At 39.2% G+C, this 14,916-nt stretch overlaps 1 protein-coding gene across 1 annotated transcript in view; it reads right to left on the bottom strand.

The window, feature by feature from the left end:
- LOC130162008 (leucine-rich repeat-containing protein 51-like) overlaps positions 1-14,916 on the bottom strand; it is a 100,702-nt gene that overhangs the window by 63,928 nt on the left and 21,858 nt on the right. The window lies entirely within an intron of this gene.

Below are 14,916 nucleotides of genomic sequence, written 5' to 3'. Positions count from 1 at the left end.
ATTTTGGTAGGGCAGCTGCCTCAATCGCTACACATCTGTCAATTTATTTTCTTATTACAAATAAGAAATGAAGTACACTGGATGCCAATGACGACAAAAACCAATCAATAATACTTATTTAAAGGACGATCCGTCCCAATCAAGTATCTGATTGGCAAAGGCCTTTCCGAAAAAGATTTGTGCCTGTGATGAGACAGTGAAACAGCTCAGATAAAAAGAAGGAGCTGAAAAGGGCTTGATGTTGGCAGCATGTTATCACAATGGCATTTCAACTGCTTGTTAAGGAGCCATTTGGAAGTTTTGCTACCGTTACATAGGCAGTGTTAGCATTAACTGCAGTTTACTTACCAGTCTACAATACACGTTGCAAGGTTGCTTCATTCATTTACTCACCGAGAGCTGTCTCCAGAGGTGGAAAGCATTGACAATGTCTAGTCTCTATCATATCTGTTCTTCTAATTAAGATAGCATGCTAGCCCTGGCCCATCTCGATAGTGACTCACTTTAGCCTGCGATCTGCCCTAAAGACGTAGTGCTGCTCAGAGGGCATTTTATAACCTCTCGTCTTGTAAACACAACAATGGCCAAAGCTCTTTGCTCAGCAAATTGAGCTATTATGCTTGGTTGTAAGTGCTATTCGCATTTTGTTATGGTGATACGAACCACAGATGCATGTCCAAGTTTGGTTGTATCCCATACTCATGAAGGAAGAGGCTGTAAAACATTAACTGCCCATGTTATTATTTGGTTACAATGATTTTGTAAATAAATTACATTCTGGATGCTGATTCTTGACTTCTACGAAGTCAAGCAATTAACGTTACTTTGTTGTTGTACTTAATCAATTTTTGTTATACATGTTATATACAGTATATGTTATGCTACAATGCTGATGTAAAGCCATAATTATTTTAAGCTTCACAGGTTGTGTAATGATCTGTCTTTGACATATTAAGAAATCAAATACACATTTTGTAAAAATGTTTCTAGACAAACAAGCATATAATTAATAATAAATTAATGCAATTATTCACAGCGAATGTTAAATGATCTTCAAACATCCCTTGTCATTCTAGAACAAAGAAAACTTAAGTATTTATTAGCTTTAAATGTTAAATCATTGCAAAAATCTTAGACTGAAAGGGATTTAAATGTAAGTACTTTTACTGGTAAAGTAAGTGGTTTGTATATCAATACATAATAGTATATAAATTGTAACATCCTGGCCTTGTTTAACTATAAGTACTTTACTAATGATGTATTTAAATGTATTCTGGCACTGAATTGATGTTAAAAAAAGAAAGATTAAACTATCCATCTGCCAATGCACCAGTCAGTCCATTTTCAGTTAGTGTCCCTGACGCCAGACCATAGATCTCCTATATCCTCCACATATCCGAGGATGAGTAGCTCCCACATCTTTCACTGTTTAATTAGAGAAGAGAATAAAGAGGATCGAGCTCTGTCCGACTTTTACCTCACAATGTCTTAGTGCTTCACTGACAAACTTTGGAAGTATAGTTTGTCATGAAACCTTGCCATGATCCTGCTGTGTGCCAAATAAAGTTCACAACCCCCTGGCCTGGTCATTTGCGTAAAAATATTAAAGCGGTTGATCTTAATTCCTCCGCAGATACAAGGTTTTAACTTGACAGAAGCTACTCAGATCTTCTCAGTTCCATTTTAATTCAACAAGACAAAGATGATCCCTGTGTTAATATCGTTTAGGAAAACCGGCACTTGAGAGGATTAGGGAGACAGAGAGCAGAGGGAAAGAGTAAGAACGAGAGAGGAGAGGAAGAGGAAACAGCAAAGAGAGCGAGACTGGCAGAGAGACAGATATAGAGTGAGGGGAAGGAGTGGAAAGAAACAGGAACACAGAAGGAGTGAGAAGCAATTGATTAGAGGGGGTAGGATTGGGAATAAGTACCCACCACCCGAAAAATGTAGGAAATTTTGTGTAGTGGTGGGTGAATTTGCTCAACCTACTATGGTAAATAAAAGGTGGTGGGTCAATAAAAGCTGAATGAACAGATTACCAGGGAATTACCCTGCACCTAGAAAAGGTAGGCTAAAGGCTAAATAACTGTCTAGACTACTAGGGTGTTAAAAAGTTTAGGTCAGCTGACTGTGCCATTGAAAGTGACCATTGAAATTTACAATTTTCTTGTTTGATTGATTTTGTTTAAAGACTCACCAGATGTTGAAGGGGTGAATGCAGAAGAGGAAAGCACAGCACAGATTCAAAACCTGCCAGGATCCAGCATTTTACATGTTCTGCAACTTCACACATGACTGAGTGACCCGCCAACTGTCTCAGTGGCTTAAGTACATACAGTAGCTGCCTGACAACCACCCAGACAGTGCTCATAAAATACAAAACCAGGTGAGTGACTGAGAGAAAGCTGAAAGCCTGTATGGACCAACACAAGAAAGATGACAACACCCTAAACTGTGTCATGAAGACCAAGTTCAAACTGCTCAAGTCTGTGAAGTCAATTCACTGACATGAGCACAGGCATTCTCAAAAGCTACAAAGTAGGAGAACCTCAACAATTGGCCTGATGCAGATCACTGCAAAGGTATGTAGGTTGGATTCAGACAACATTCATTTCATCTACAAATTCTTGAAAGCATAAAAGTCCATTTTTTTTTCAATTTCTCTGTCTCTTGTCAGAATTTGGTGAGTTGGAAGTGTAAAAATTAACCAGACTCTTCCACAGCATCCTGATATCTTCAGGGGTTGCTACTGAACCCTTCCCAGACCTATGAACCATTCTCAAGACAAGACTGTAAGAGAGCGTAGAGGGGGTCTCCACATGAAGACCTAGCCAAAGATCAACCACATTTTGCAAAACCAGTTTACTGACATCATTCTCACCCCACCAGCCTCTGCGGCAGATTGTGAAAGAGGCTTCAATCAAATCATTAGTTAGTTAGTGGAGAGTAACTGGAGGTCCCGTCTTACATCACAAAGCCTGTGTGACTGCTGACCGACCAGCTCTCCACTCCCTCTTTAGAGGATTACCCCTGCTTTCCAGATCTGGCATCAAGCTAGTATCTTGTCTAGAAGGTAAGAATTCATGGAGGGGTGGATAGGGGGAGGATTTAATTAAATAATTAGTGTTCCCTCATCAAATGTAATTTTACAGTTTGTGTGTGTGTTTGCATGTGCATAAGAGCGAGAAGAGTTCTAAAATAAAACTACCTCTTTACCTAAATAATGAATGTAGATCTTGTATTATTTTTCACAAGCAGTTACACACTGCTAGTTAAAACAACTAAGTGTCTGGTAAAAAATAAATAAATAAACAAAATAAAAAAAACTGAGTGCCCAGTAGATTTTGGAATCCAGCAGTCACAGTGGCAGGTGGAAAAAAAAAAAAAAAAAAAGTTAATTTCCATCTTTGGAAGGGGGAGATAGAGTGATCGCTCTGAGCTCTCTAATCTTGTCTTTCCCAAATGTACCTGATATTTCACTGCATCATAAGCAAGTGCTGCTGCCCAACCACACCAAGTATTAGTGGGAGACTATAAAAGAATGAGAATAAAAATGAAAGAAAGAAAGATACCATGAGAGGTATAACAGAGAGAGAGAGAGTGGAGAAGAAGAGATTGGAAATTAAAGAATGACAAGTACAAAATGAGAGGCAGACAATATGAAATACACTAGACTATGTCTTCATGAAAATGATTTTAGTACTTCCTGTCTTACAGTCAATGCTGAAAAACCAACTTTCCCAAGTATTTTTGGAAATAGTGAGTCACACACTGTTTGTCATTTGATATTATGTTTGCATGCAGGGGTAACAGTGTTGGAATGAAACCTTTCAGCTATTGTTTGAATATCAACTTTCACTGCCAGAGCTCATCTGAACCATTTGAAAAGAATGTTTTCCACCTGTCTCTGTGTATAATTAATCAGAGCACAGGACTCAAGCTGCTTGAAAAACACAGGTGATCTCATCCTCAACTAATTATATTATGTTCTTAGTAAAGGTCTAGAGATAAATTCAGAATGCCACTTTTATTTTTGTGACTGTAATCACATGATCTCAGTTTGCATTATTGTTCAGTATGCAAAGGTCAGATGATTCCACTTCACTAATGTTGCACTTTTTCCCCATTGTCATACCTCCAAATATTCAGCTTGAGAAAATAAGTGTCATCAGTGTCTGAATAATAAAATGTCATTTGAACTGTCTGACCTTTCTGTTCTGCATTTTATCCTCTGTGTAGCTCGTTTTTTCAGTTAAAGATCCTTCAAGTTCAATTTTGACATCAGTGAGGGCACTGTCATTTCTACAAAACCAGTGCTAAAGATTTCCATTGTCATGTAAAGTAGCACCATCTGTTTTGTGAATGTTTGTGTTGTTTTGTGTGTTAACTGTGTGTCTTCAGCGCTAAGGACTGTTATAGCTGGAAGTAAATGAGAGACATTCTTCTATTTATGTAGCATTGCTACCCCAGTTCTACTGCACAGAGTCAGGATCAGCTCATGCATTATGTTACTGTTATAAGACTAATAGATATAGACTAATATTATAAGACTATTACGCATCATGACACATTAGAATACGTATTATCTAGCTATATCATATATCCCATGGTTGGGTAATCAGTTAAAAGATCATCTGTAATGACTACGACTATTGTCTAAAATTAACAACACTGAATTGTACTGATAAGCATCTTGACATTTTTCACCATATAAACAAGTTACTGCTTAACACAAAGTAAGCTGAGCCACTGATTATCTTTTTATATTATTGTCATTTTCACATTTTATTACAATAACTGTGGTGGATGTGGTTTTATCCCACATGAACTAATGATAAATGTGGATGTGTGTGCCAATTTCAACCGTCTTATGTTTTTATACAAATTTATACATATATACTAAATTAATTTGCAACGGAAAATTAATTTTGAAGGAAACCTAAAGCCGACCAGATTAGATTTTATAATAACATATGGAGATGTTTATTTACATTAGTGGCTATCTTATTTTCATTGTCTGACGCAGTCGGATTAGTCCTGCAACAGTTTCATAGGCCCTGTTCAGACATGGTATTAACATCTGTCTTCGGTGATCCGATCACAAGTGGACAGCTCTCAGTTCGTCAGTTCCCACCTGGCTTTATGATGCGTCTCCACATGCGTCTTGATTGACCACTTGTGATCAGATCTCACTTCCACGCTTTCAATGCAAATAAACAGTTATGCCTTGTTGTTTTTAGCCAATCGACAGACGAGTCCGTTGTTAATGTGCTTGTGTGTCAAGCGGCAACCTCTGAGGCTGAAAAATGAAGCCTTTTATTAAGGCTTAAAGTTCTGCTTAATTGAGGGCACGCCACTTTGAGGGACAGACAGGTGAGCGTGTGCTTGCCACAAGTCGGCATGCACCAAAATCTTGGCTCGACACACACCCCTCCTCTTTGCCCATTTTTGAATTAGCCGGGAGTTCGGTGGAGACAAGTACTGGCAAGATAGCTATGACATAACAGCCCACTCTGAGCTTCAAAACTGCTCTTCAAAAACCTATGGGTGACGTCACGGAGGCTATGTCCATCTTTATTTACAATCTGTGGTGTGTGAGAGAGCGAGAGAGAGAGCACGAGTGGGGCACGGAGGGGTTAATTACATATAAAGTGGGGAAGTGAGATCCGATCACAAAGTGGTCAATCAAGACGCATGTGGAGACGCATTTTAAAGTCAGGTGTGAACTGACGTACTTAGAGCTGTCCACTTGTGATCGGATCATTTAAGATAATACTAGTGCTGACCGATTAATCTTACATTGCAAAAGACTGACTGAAATGCAATGAATTAGAAAAAATAATTTTATTTACATGCATGTAGGGTTTTCAAGGCACAGTGCCTGAACCAAATTAACCAGAAAAAAATTCTCTACTGTGTTTTGGTGTCGGGTTGCAGCCTCTCTCTCACACACAGCACAGAGGCGGCGGTGGAGACCAGTGAGCAGTAAACTTTTTACTGGAACTGACAACAACTAGCATTGTAGCTCTGTGAGTGTCATCACAACCTTTGCAAGTAAAAAAGCATTTGGAGTCCTTCATCACACTAGCTGTTCAACGAGATTTAACCACAAAGAAAAGCTACATTTTAAACATCTCCATCCAAAAATGGAATAATGGAAACAAATGGAACAAAATGAATGGGCTGCATGAGGCCAATATAAGCTAAGGGCAGCCAGTCAGTCTCTTTTTCTGGCTTCCACTCTTTGATGTTTGGTTGAATTTGATCTGCTTATAGATGCCCATTTGAAGTTGCGAGTCATGTGTGGTCTCAAGTCTTTGGAACCTTGCGCCAGGCTGTGACACTAACACTAAATTAACTTAGAGGGAGTTACAATAAATTAACTAAAACACTGTTTATAAACAAAACAAATTTTTTGTGTACTTTTGCTACTTTTAACAGCGTAGATTAAACACCAGTTTGGCTTAATAGTAGTCCTGACAGGCAAAATTCAATTTCATGCATGGTTTGCAGGCATTTTTCTTCCTGATCATCAGCAATATTCAGATTTGTACTATTGTTAATAATCGACACCCAAAACATTTAAAAACATTTCTTGTTTCCCTTTGACAAAGTTTCTAATGGCAGACATGACAGCATTCTTAAAGAAGTGATTCTCATTATGTCTTCTTTTCTTTTCTGTGACAGTGTGATTAACCTTTTGACCTGTTGCAAACATACATCAAAAAGTAGGTTGTTCTTTCTTTAATTTAGGCTGCACTGGTTACAAAACCTAGGAAAAAGTTATGTTGTGACAGAGAATGTGGCAGCGAGCCAAGCAAGGTTGTTCCTTCTCACAGCTCTTCACTATAGGGATCCTGAGTTGTTCCCAGACAATATGGGATATGTAATCCCTGCAGCATGGTCAAGCTCTGCCCTGAGGTCTCTTCACAGGTGGACATGCTCATAACTGCTCCATTCTGGAATTGGAAGGGCTCCTTCCAATATGAAGTAGCAGCATCTCTGCTCTCCAGACTTTGGAGAGCCTCACATCCTGACCATAAAGGAGAGTTGTGATCGACTGATATATAGAGAGGTTCATCTTCAGGCTCAGTTCCCTCTTCACCATCACAGTTTGGAACAAAACCAACATTACTGCTCTGCCTTTGCTCAGGGCAGCAACTTGCGCCAAAAGCAGGAATCCATTGTTTCCCAGTAGAGTACCATGGTCTCACAATTGGAGGTGCTGACCCTCATCCCAGCTGCTTCACACTCAGCTGCAAAGCCCCTAACTATGCGCTTCAGGTCACAGTCCAGTGAAGCAAGTGAAACTACCTCATCAGCAAAAAGCTTTGATGCGGTCCTGAGGTCACAGAATTGGACTCCACTCCTCAGCTACAGCAAGAGATTCAATCAATCACCTAAGGAATCTGTTTACAAAACCATGTGTATCAACTCCCATATCACTGTTTTTAACCCTTGAGGGGCTCAAAAAACTGTTTCTACTTGACCTGTACATATTTTAACGCAACGTATTTACCTTATTTATATTTGCTTTAATTGACACATACTGTATGCACACACACAATATTGTGTCAGCAATGTTGAGAGACGAAACTCTTTTAATTTTGAATCTAATTTCAGATATCAATGGATCCTCTTTGTGTCTTTGTCACAATCTCTCTCTCTCACTCACAAACACTCAAAAACAAATCTGGACCAAAACAGGAATCTCTTTTGAGGGGCTGATTGACATTTGTCAGTCCTTTTGGATGTTTGAGCCTCAAACATTACACTGATGTTTCATCATTGTCTCCATTTCCTCTGTGTGTTTGTGTGTGTGGGTGGGTGTGTGTGTGAGAGAGAGTGAGTGAGTGAGTGAGTGAGTGAGTGAGTGAGAGAGAGAGAGAGAGAGAGAGAGAGAGAGTGCATGCATTGGAGAAAGTGAAACAGGGTGTTTTTCTTCCTGTGTATATCTGTGTGTACACGTCGGTCCACAGAATGATAATGAAGGGTGAGGTTTTGTCCTCAACAAGAAGATTTCAGAGAGATGTCAAAAGTCGTGATGTCATGATGATGACACACTGTTTTCAAAAAATGAAATAAAAATAAAAACAGAATTTCTTTGAACCCAGACATGACCATATTCTCTTGAACCACAGAACATCCCCAAGGACTACAGTTGACATCAAATCTCAACTTATCTAGACCCAATGAAACTGGAAACTGTTTTAAATTTTTCTGGTACTTTGTACTTTACTGAAAGTTTGTCTTCAAATAAAGTTTTACTGCATCCAAAATATTTACTATAACAGACTGAACAATCTTCCCATCTCCAACATTGAGCATGTGCCAGATAACCTGGCTACCTTAGCCAAAATATTCCCGCACTGCTGACTTGAATGTGCCCAGGCGGTCTGCAGTCGCAGGGTTATCATCCATCTTGAGCTAATTAAACTAGCCTAACTTGATACGTGATACACACAGTTGGAAGACAATACAATAGGTATAAGGTATAATTTACAAACAGTTTGCCCTACCTTTAAATAGAATAATAATTTAGTTTACATGTGTTGTATGGTTCATTGTGAAACAAAAAATAAATTTTGTTACATTAATAAAGTCATGAGAGCTCAACAGGCTGCATTGAGAGCGATGGCAGCGAGTTGGAGTTGGAACAGTGCGGTTCCGCCATGCTGTAGGAACAACACAAGATTGTGGACATTTGTATCGCAGTTTTGGTCTCAGTTTAAGAATTGTTAAACCACTGATATTTACTACTGTATTTCTAATTTATGCATTTATGTTTATTTATTTTTTCAAAATAATTATTCAGTCACCTTTTGCTTTATATTGGTGTTGGTAAGTGCAAGTCATCCAAAAGATTTAAAAGCTTTGGAGCAACTGTAATTATGCTGTCATAAGTGATAACAGTAAACTTCACACAAATCATTAATCTTTTAATCTCACTAATATCCCAGTGGTTTATACATTTTAATAATTCCTCTGAACATTGTCTTGTTATTTTAACAGAGATTACTGAAGATCATGAAAAGAAAACAAGACACTGTCAATGGCCTATTTCATCATGATTATTTGTTGTCTGTCCACTTTTAGATGCAGAACATAATCATCACACTGCCCTCTCACTGGACTGGAGCTTAAACCAGCCACGTTGTGTTCCTGCCAACACCTCAGTCAGCGATGTCAAGGTAGGCATTTCCCTTTTGGCACCATGAAACATTTTGCTTCCACAAAATTGTTACTGCTCTTGAGAACAGATAGCTGAAGCTGTGTCCTCAGAGGAGATGGAGTGAAAAGAATGTGTTTACTTGTAGAAAAAATCACTAGCATCCGTCCACATCACACTCAAACCCAACCACAGGATTGGAATATATCGATATCTACAATGTTGGCAGCTTAGATGGATTACATTGACATTCAAAGCAACAGATCCTCTTCTCTCACTGTAAATATTGTGTCACAGTCATCAAACATCCAGAAAAGTGTCAATATCATTTCTGAGAAAAATTAATGGACTCCACCAATAGTGTCTCATTATAATGTGTGAAATTAGTTGAACCCTGAAACACATTAAGTCTCTCCTTCTCCAACTGGATTATCTATGATATTAGCCATTTTGATTTCCCTTAGGTTTGTAACATCAGTAAAATACAGTGGTTAAGTTCAGGCAAGTGCAGTGACACATCTTTAGATAAAGGAATAGTTCGACACCACTAATCTTATCTAGACATAACAAAAAGGTGAATAAGCGCTTTTCACAAAACGTTGCACCAGTGCTTTAAGGCCGAACTGAAATTCTGTGGTTGAATTAATATACATTTACAGGTACATTATATATACACATGTAGTTAAGGGGTAACTTTATTTAGTTTCTATGTAGTTTCTCACTTAGGTTAATAAACATATAGTATACAAGTGTGCATGATTAATGCAGTTGATTAATGTTTACTTGACTTCTTCCATACTGCCAGCTGAGCACCGTATTTATATCCTTTAAGCTTATGTACAGCTTTGTGGGGCATAATGCAGTATTTTCCCCTTAGGTGTGTGTATCACAATAGGACAGTCTACAGCTATGCCAGCACCTCACAGGGGTTCAGGATATTCAGGGAAAGTTATTGGAAACCTCAAGGAAAAGTAGAGGGATCAATAAAGTAATTCCTGGATTTGGGCAGTTTAACAATTCTTCCATACAGATCATCAAGCTCCATCAAAGTGGATGGAAAGCATTTTTGAACCGCCACCTTCAGGCCTCTCCACAGATGTTCTATGGGGTTTAAGTCTGGGGTTTGGCTGGGCACTCAAGGTTAATCACTGACTTGTCCCAAAGGCACTTCAGCACTGTCTTGGATATATGCTTGGGGTCATTGTCGTGCCCCAGTTTCAGGTCATTTGCACTGTGGAGCAGGTTTTCTTCAAAGACCTCCCTGTGTTTAGCTGCATTCATCCTTCCCTCAATTCCGACCAGTCTCCTTGTCCATGCTGCTGATAAGCCCCCTCACAGTTTGATGCTGCCACCATCATGCGTCACCGTGGTGGTTCCAATATTCTTTCATTTAACAATTATTGAGGCCATTGTGCTCCTGAAAGCACTCTTTAGCTTTAGAACTGGTTTTATACAATTACTCTGATCTATTCTTCACCACAATTTTATCAGAGAGGTGGATAGGTCTTAGTTTTAGTCCTGACATGTAATGGGAATTGTGGAACTTTATGTACACAGTTGTGTGCATTTATAAACTATGTCCAATCAATGCAGTTTAGCACAGCTGAACTCCAATCAAGTTCAAGACACATCTTAAGTATAATTAAAGCAAATGGGATGCACCTGACCACAGTTTGGAGTACCACAGGAAAGGGTCTGAATATAAAAAATTTCAGTTTTAGATTTTTAGTAAATTTGATGATTGATGGGGAAAAATAGCAGTTGTATCCATTTAAGATAAAACCTACAACACAATTAAGTGCAAAAAGTGAAGGGGTTTCAATACTTTGACACCACTGTATGTCAGTCTGTACCGAAGTAGTGGACCAACTAAATTACTTACATTTCAATCCATAAAGCTACGCCGCAAGCATGGCTAAAACCCTTTACACATAACTGTCAAATGAATAAACAGCCTTCGAAGACTTCTTTCACATGCAAGATTAAATTGCCTCAGGGTAAAAGTAGAATATATGACAGTCGCCTCCAGGTTCTCCCAATATGGTCACTGTAAGGAACTCATATCATATTCAACCTGAAGCTCCACATGGCATCACTGCATTACATTTAACTGTATCCAGCAGAACCATAAGCACCTCCTGGATAAACCGCTTCACCACTCACAGAGGGGTCAGTCCAGTCTGTTGGCCAAGCTGGCAGATCACACTGAGGAATTCCAGGGTTACAGAGGCCCACATCCCATTCCTCTTAATCCAACCACATGCTAGGCCAGATGTAAACAGTGCTGAGGGACCAGTGGTGTTGAGCTCATCCTGCTTCATTAGAAAAAAGTAGGAGGCTGGTGATAAACTTGCCACTGTGACATCCTTTAGTGTCTCTCTAGCAGATTTCTGCTCCTTGGTCTGTGCTGCCTAAAGCTGGAAAAATGCCACCCAATTCTCCATGGCAATCTAGCTGCGACAACCCGCGTGGCTAGGACAGCACATCTCAGCCAAAGAAGCCCATACCAAAAAACGTCCACAAACTTTTTCTGAGTCACTGTAAAGAAGCTACAAGGAGCATTAAGGATAATGTCACAGCAGACAGCTTCCAAGTTTTGTTTTTCTTTTTTATCAGCACCCTGCCCCTGTATGAAAGATGTGATAGCAGGTGCTTACATTTCAGCAGCCTCGCTTCAATTCCTTGAGACACACTGTAGCTTGCAGGAGACCCATTACTCAAAAACCATTCCCCATCTGCCTCTGCTGAGGTCTGCTGGCAGCTGAGGAGAAGAACACTGCAGAGCCTCAGCCTCACCACAGTCAATCCTGGCAAAAAGCCTCCCTCTTAAATCTGGACTCTATCCTGCTATGTACCTTAACCAGACTTTCCAGGACACCTGCATGGACAGCTCGAAAAATATTATCCTCATCGAAGTCTAAGTGAATCCTGCAAGCTCAATTTTCATGAGGTATTAGACTGGGAAAAGATTCACTGAAAATCAATTGAGCTGGGCAGCTGGAAGTAGACCCTGTCAGTGAAATCAGAAGAGTGAAATAGACGATGATGACAGCAAGCACCATGTTTGGTTTAAACGACAAATAAAATTAAAGAAAATTCCATTCAGGCCACATAAGAATTTTCAAGAGTCCAGTCTTAACCAGACAACTGTCAATCAAAGGAATACACAAAGGTAAACATTAAAAGTCAGAAATTCTAAAAGTACCCCATACTGTACAGAGAGATCACAAGAGAGAGGATATGGGAGAATGTTAGGGAAAGAAATAAAAGATAAGGAATAAACAAGAGGAAGACAAAATAGGGCATAAATAAAGATAAATGGAAACAAACACTAAAACCAGTGAGAACAAAAGAGAAAGGGTGAGAAGAAATGACTGAACCAAGTAAAACGAAGGTGAGTGGGTACTACAGGCAGTCAGTGTTATGTTAGCCCCTCTACTTTGTAGTCAGAGTGTAAGTTAAAGGTAATGGAAAAGCATGAATGGTCATTACAGGTCATTCCAACAGTTTTAAACAACTTTAGCTACAACATGACCTTCACTGTGGGAGTTTTCACTGAGCAAGGCTTCACAGAGAGTACCAGAGGAATTCTAATCAATTTGTTTTTGTCCTATCAACACTGAAAATATTTGTTTATGCCCTTTCTGCAGACCTATAAGACAACATACATAAGACAGAAAAAACTTTCAGGAGCTTTTATAAATACGTGTCTTACCCCACCAGACATGGCAAGATACTGGACCAAATGCATCCCACTCCCCCCGCTGGGTACAGCTGACCATGATTTTGTGCTACTTATTCCAGCATATTGCACATGCCTACAGAGGGGGTAAGTGTTCACCAGAAAGGTGAAACTCGGAGGAGACAATGGTTATATGCTGCAAGGCTGTCTGGACTGCACAGCGTGGGAGGAGTTCATTGAATCATCTCTAGACAATAACAAACTCACAGAGGTGGTCAGCTCATAGGTATCATGTTGTGAGGATATTGCTATCCCTTCAGAAGGTAGTGAAGATCTATCGGAACAGCAAACGTGTTATTAAATCATAAAAACATGAATTTTAAATAAGGTAATCTCTGAGGTAAATGTTTTATAAAAAGATACTAAACATGAAATTAAGAAGGCTAAATTGAGCACAGTTTAGGCTGAGCCTGGGACAGTGTCAGAACCATGGTGGGGTCAAAACACAAAGCTAGGTTAAAGCACAAAGGGTGGGTTTAGAAGGCTTTTCATCACATCTGGCTCAGGCTCTAATGTGTTTTATTCAAGATTTGATGTCCATGATTTTATCAAACAAGTAATGCCGTTTCAAAACACAACCTTCTGAACTCTAGTTAATCTGTCTCTTCCTTTTCTGTGCACAGTGTTGTGAATACTTTTTAACACTGTAAAGCTGGAACAAGCCCTCACCCTGATAATTATTACCCTGATTTAATTATATATTTAGTATGTCATTCTATCAGCAAAGGATCCCCCAAGTATGGAAACAATCTACAATGATTCCCATTGCAAAGAAATAGCCAACAGAAGACTCTGAATGACTATGAAGTCTTATGAACTTCTTGACCCACTACAGTTTGCACAGGGGGGTTCAGGATGCACCTACTGTAGAACTCTGCTCTACTTCACTTACAGGCACTTAGAGGGCAGTAAGAACCGGGTAAGCCACTTCAGTTAGACACTGAAGACCAACACCAACATATCTCAAAGAGTGAGAGTCATTGGACATCTCTCTGGACTAACTTGAACAACAACCAGCTCTCCCCAGAGCTGTGTCCTCTCTCCTCCTCTTTCATATATCCTGTGCACTACTGACTGCTGTAGTCAGACTGGAAACCATCACTCACATTGTGAAGTTTGTAGATGATACAGTTAAGGTCAGCCTGCTGAAGAGGAGGAAATGTCTCATGATCCCGTCAGATTATTTTTTAAAATGGTGTCAAGAAGCCTTTTTGGAATTAAATGTGACAAAGACCAAGCAAATGTCTATTAATTTTAGATGTCATGACTTCAACCCTATCAAAACTTAAAATAATGGTCAAGATATAGAAACCACTGAATTATAAAAGTACTTGAGCACTATAGTTGATAGTAAATAGTAGATCAGTGTGTTGTGTAAAAAAAAAAAAAAGCCTAGCAGCACCTCCTTTGTCTGAGGAAGCCAGCTGAGTTTGATGTTGACAGGCTGGCTGATTCCTGATGACTCCATTTTATAGATCTTTCATTGAGTCGAATTTTACTTTTTCTTTTAGCTGTTAGTATGTTTCAATCACTCTAAAACAGAAGAATGTACTAACAAACATGATCAAGGTTTGTAGCTGTATCACAGGTACTCAACAAAAATGAGAGCAATATCTACTCTCTCTGACAGCACCCGCCACCTGCACCGAGTTTCAGACATAGCATGCTTCAAATACCCACAAGGCAAAACCAGATAAAAAAAAAGTCCTTCATACCCTCAGCCATTTCACTGCTAAACTCTATATACATACATTCTACATAGAAAAAGGCTTTTAAATTTTATTATATTGTATTTAAATTGCCTTGTGTGTTCTTGATCTTGTGTTACACGGCCAGGGGCCCCTCTGGGGACAAATAAAGTTCTACTTGACATCATGCAAAAATTTTTTTAAAAAGCTGACAAATCTGCACATCAATGCACATAATTATAAAACACAACTGTGGATGAGTATGAAATGAAAAAAATTGGAGGGATGTGTGTGACAAAGTTTAGTTTTTTTGCATC

The sequence above is a fragment of the Seriola aureovittata genome, chromosome 21 (assembly GCF_021018895.1).
Source record: "Seriola aureovittata isolate HTS-2021-v1 ecotype China chromosome 21, ASM2101889v1, whole genome shotgun sequence".
NCBI lineage: Eukaryota > Metazoa > Chordata > Actinopteri > Carangiformes > Carangidae > Seriola > Seriola aureovittata.
The sequence above is the reverse complement of the archived record's forward strand: the minus strand, read 5'-3'. Positions and strand labels throughout refer to the sequence as shown.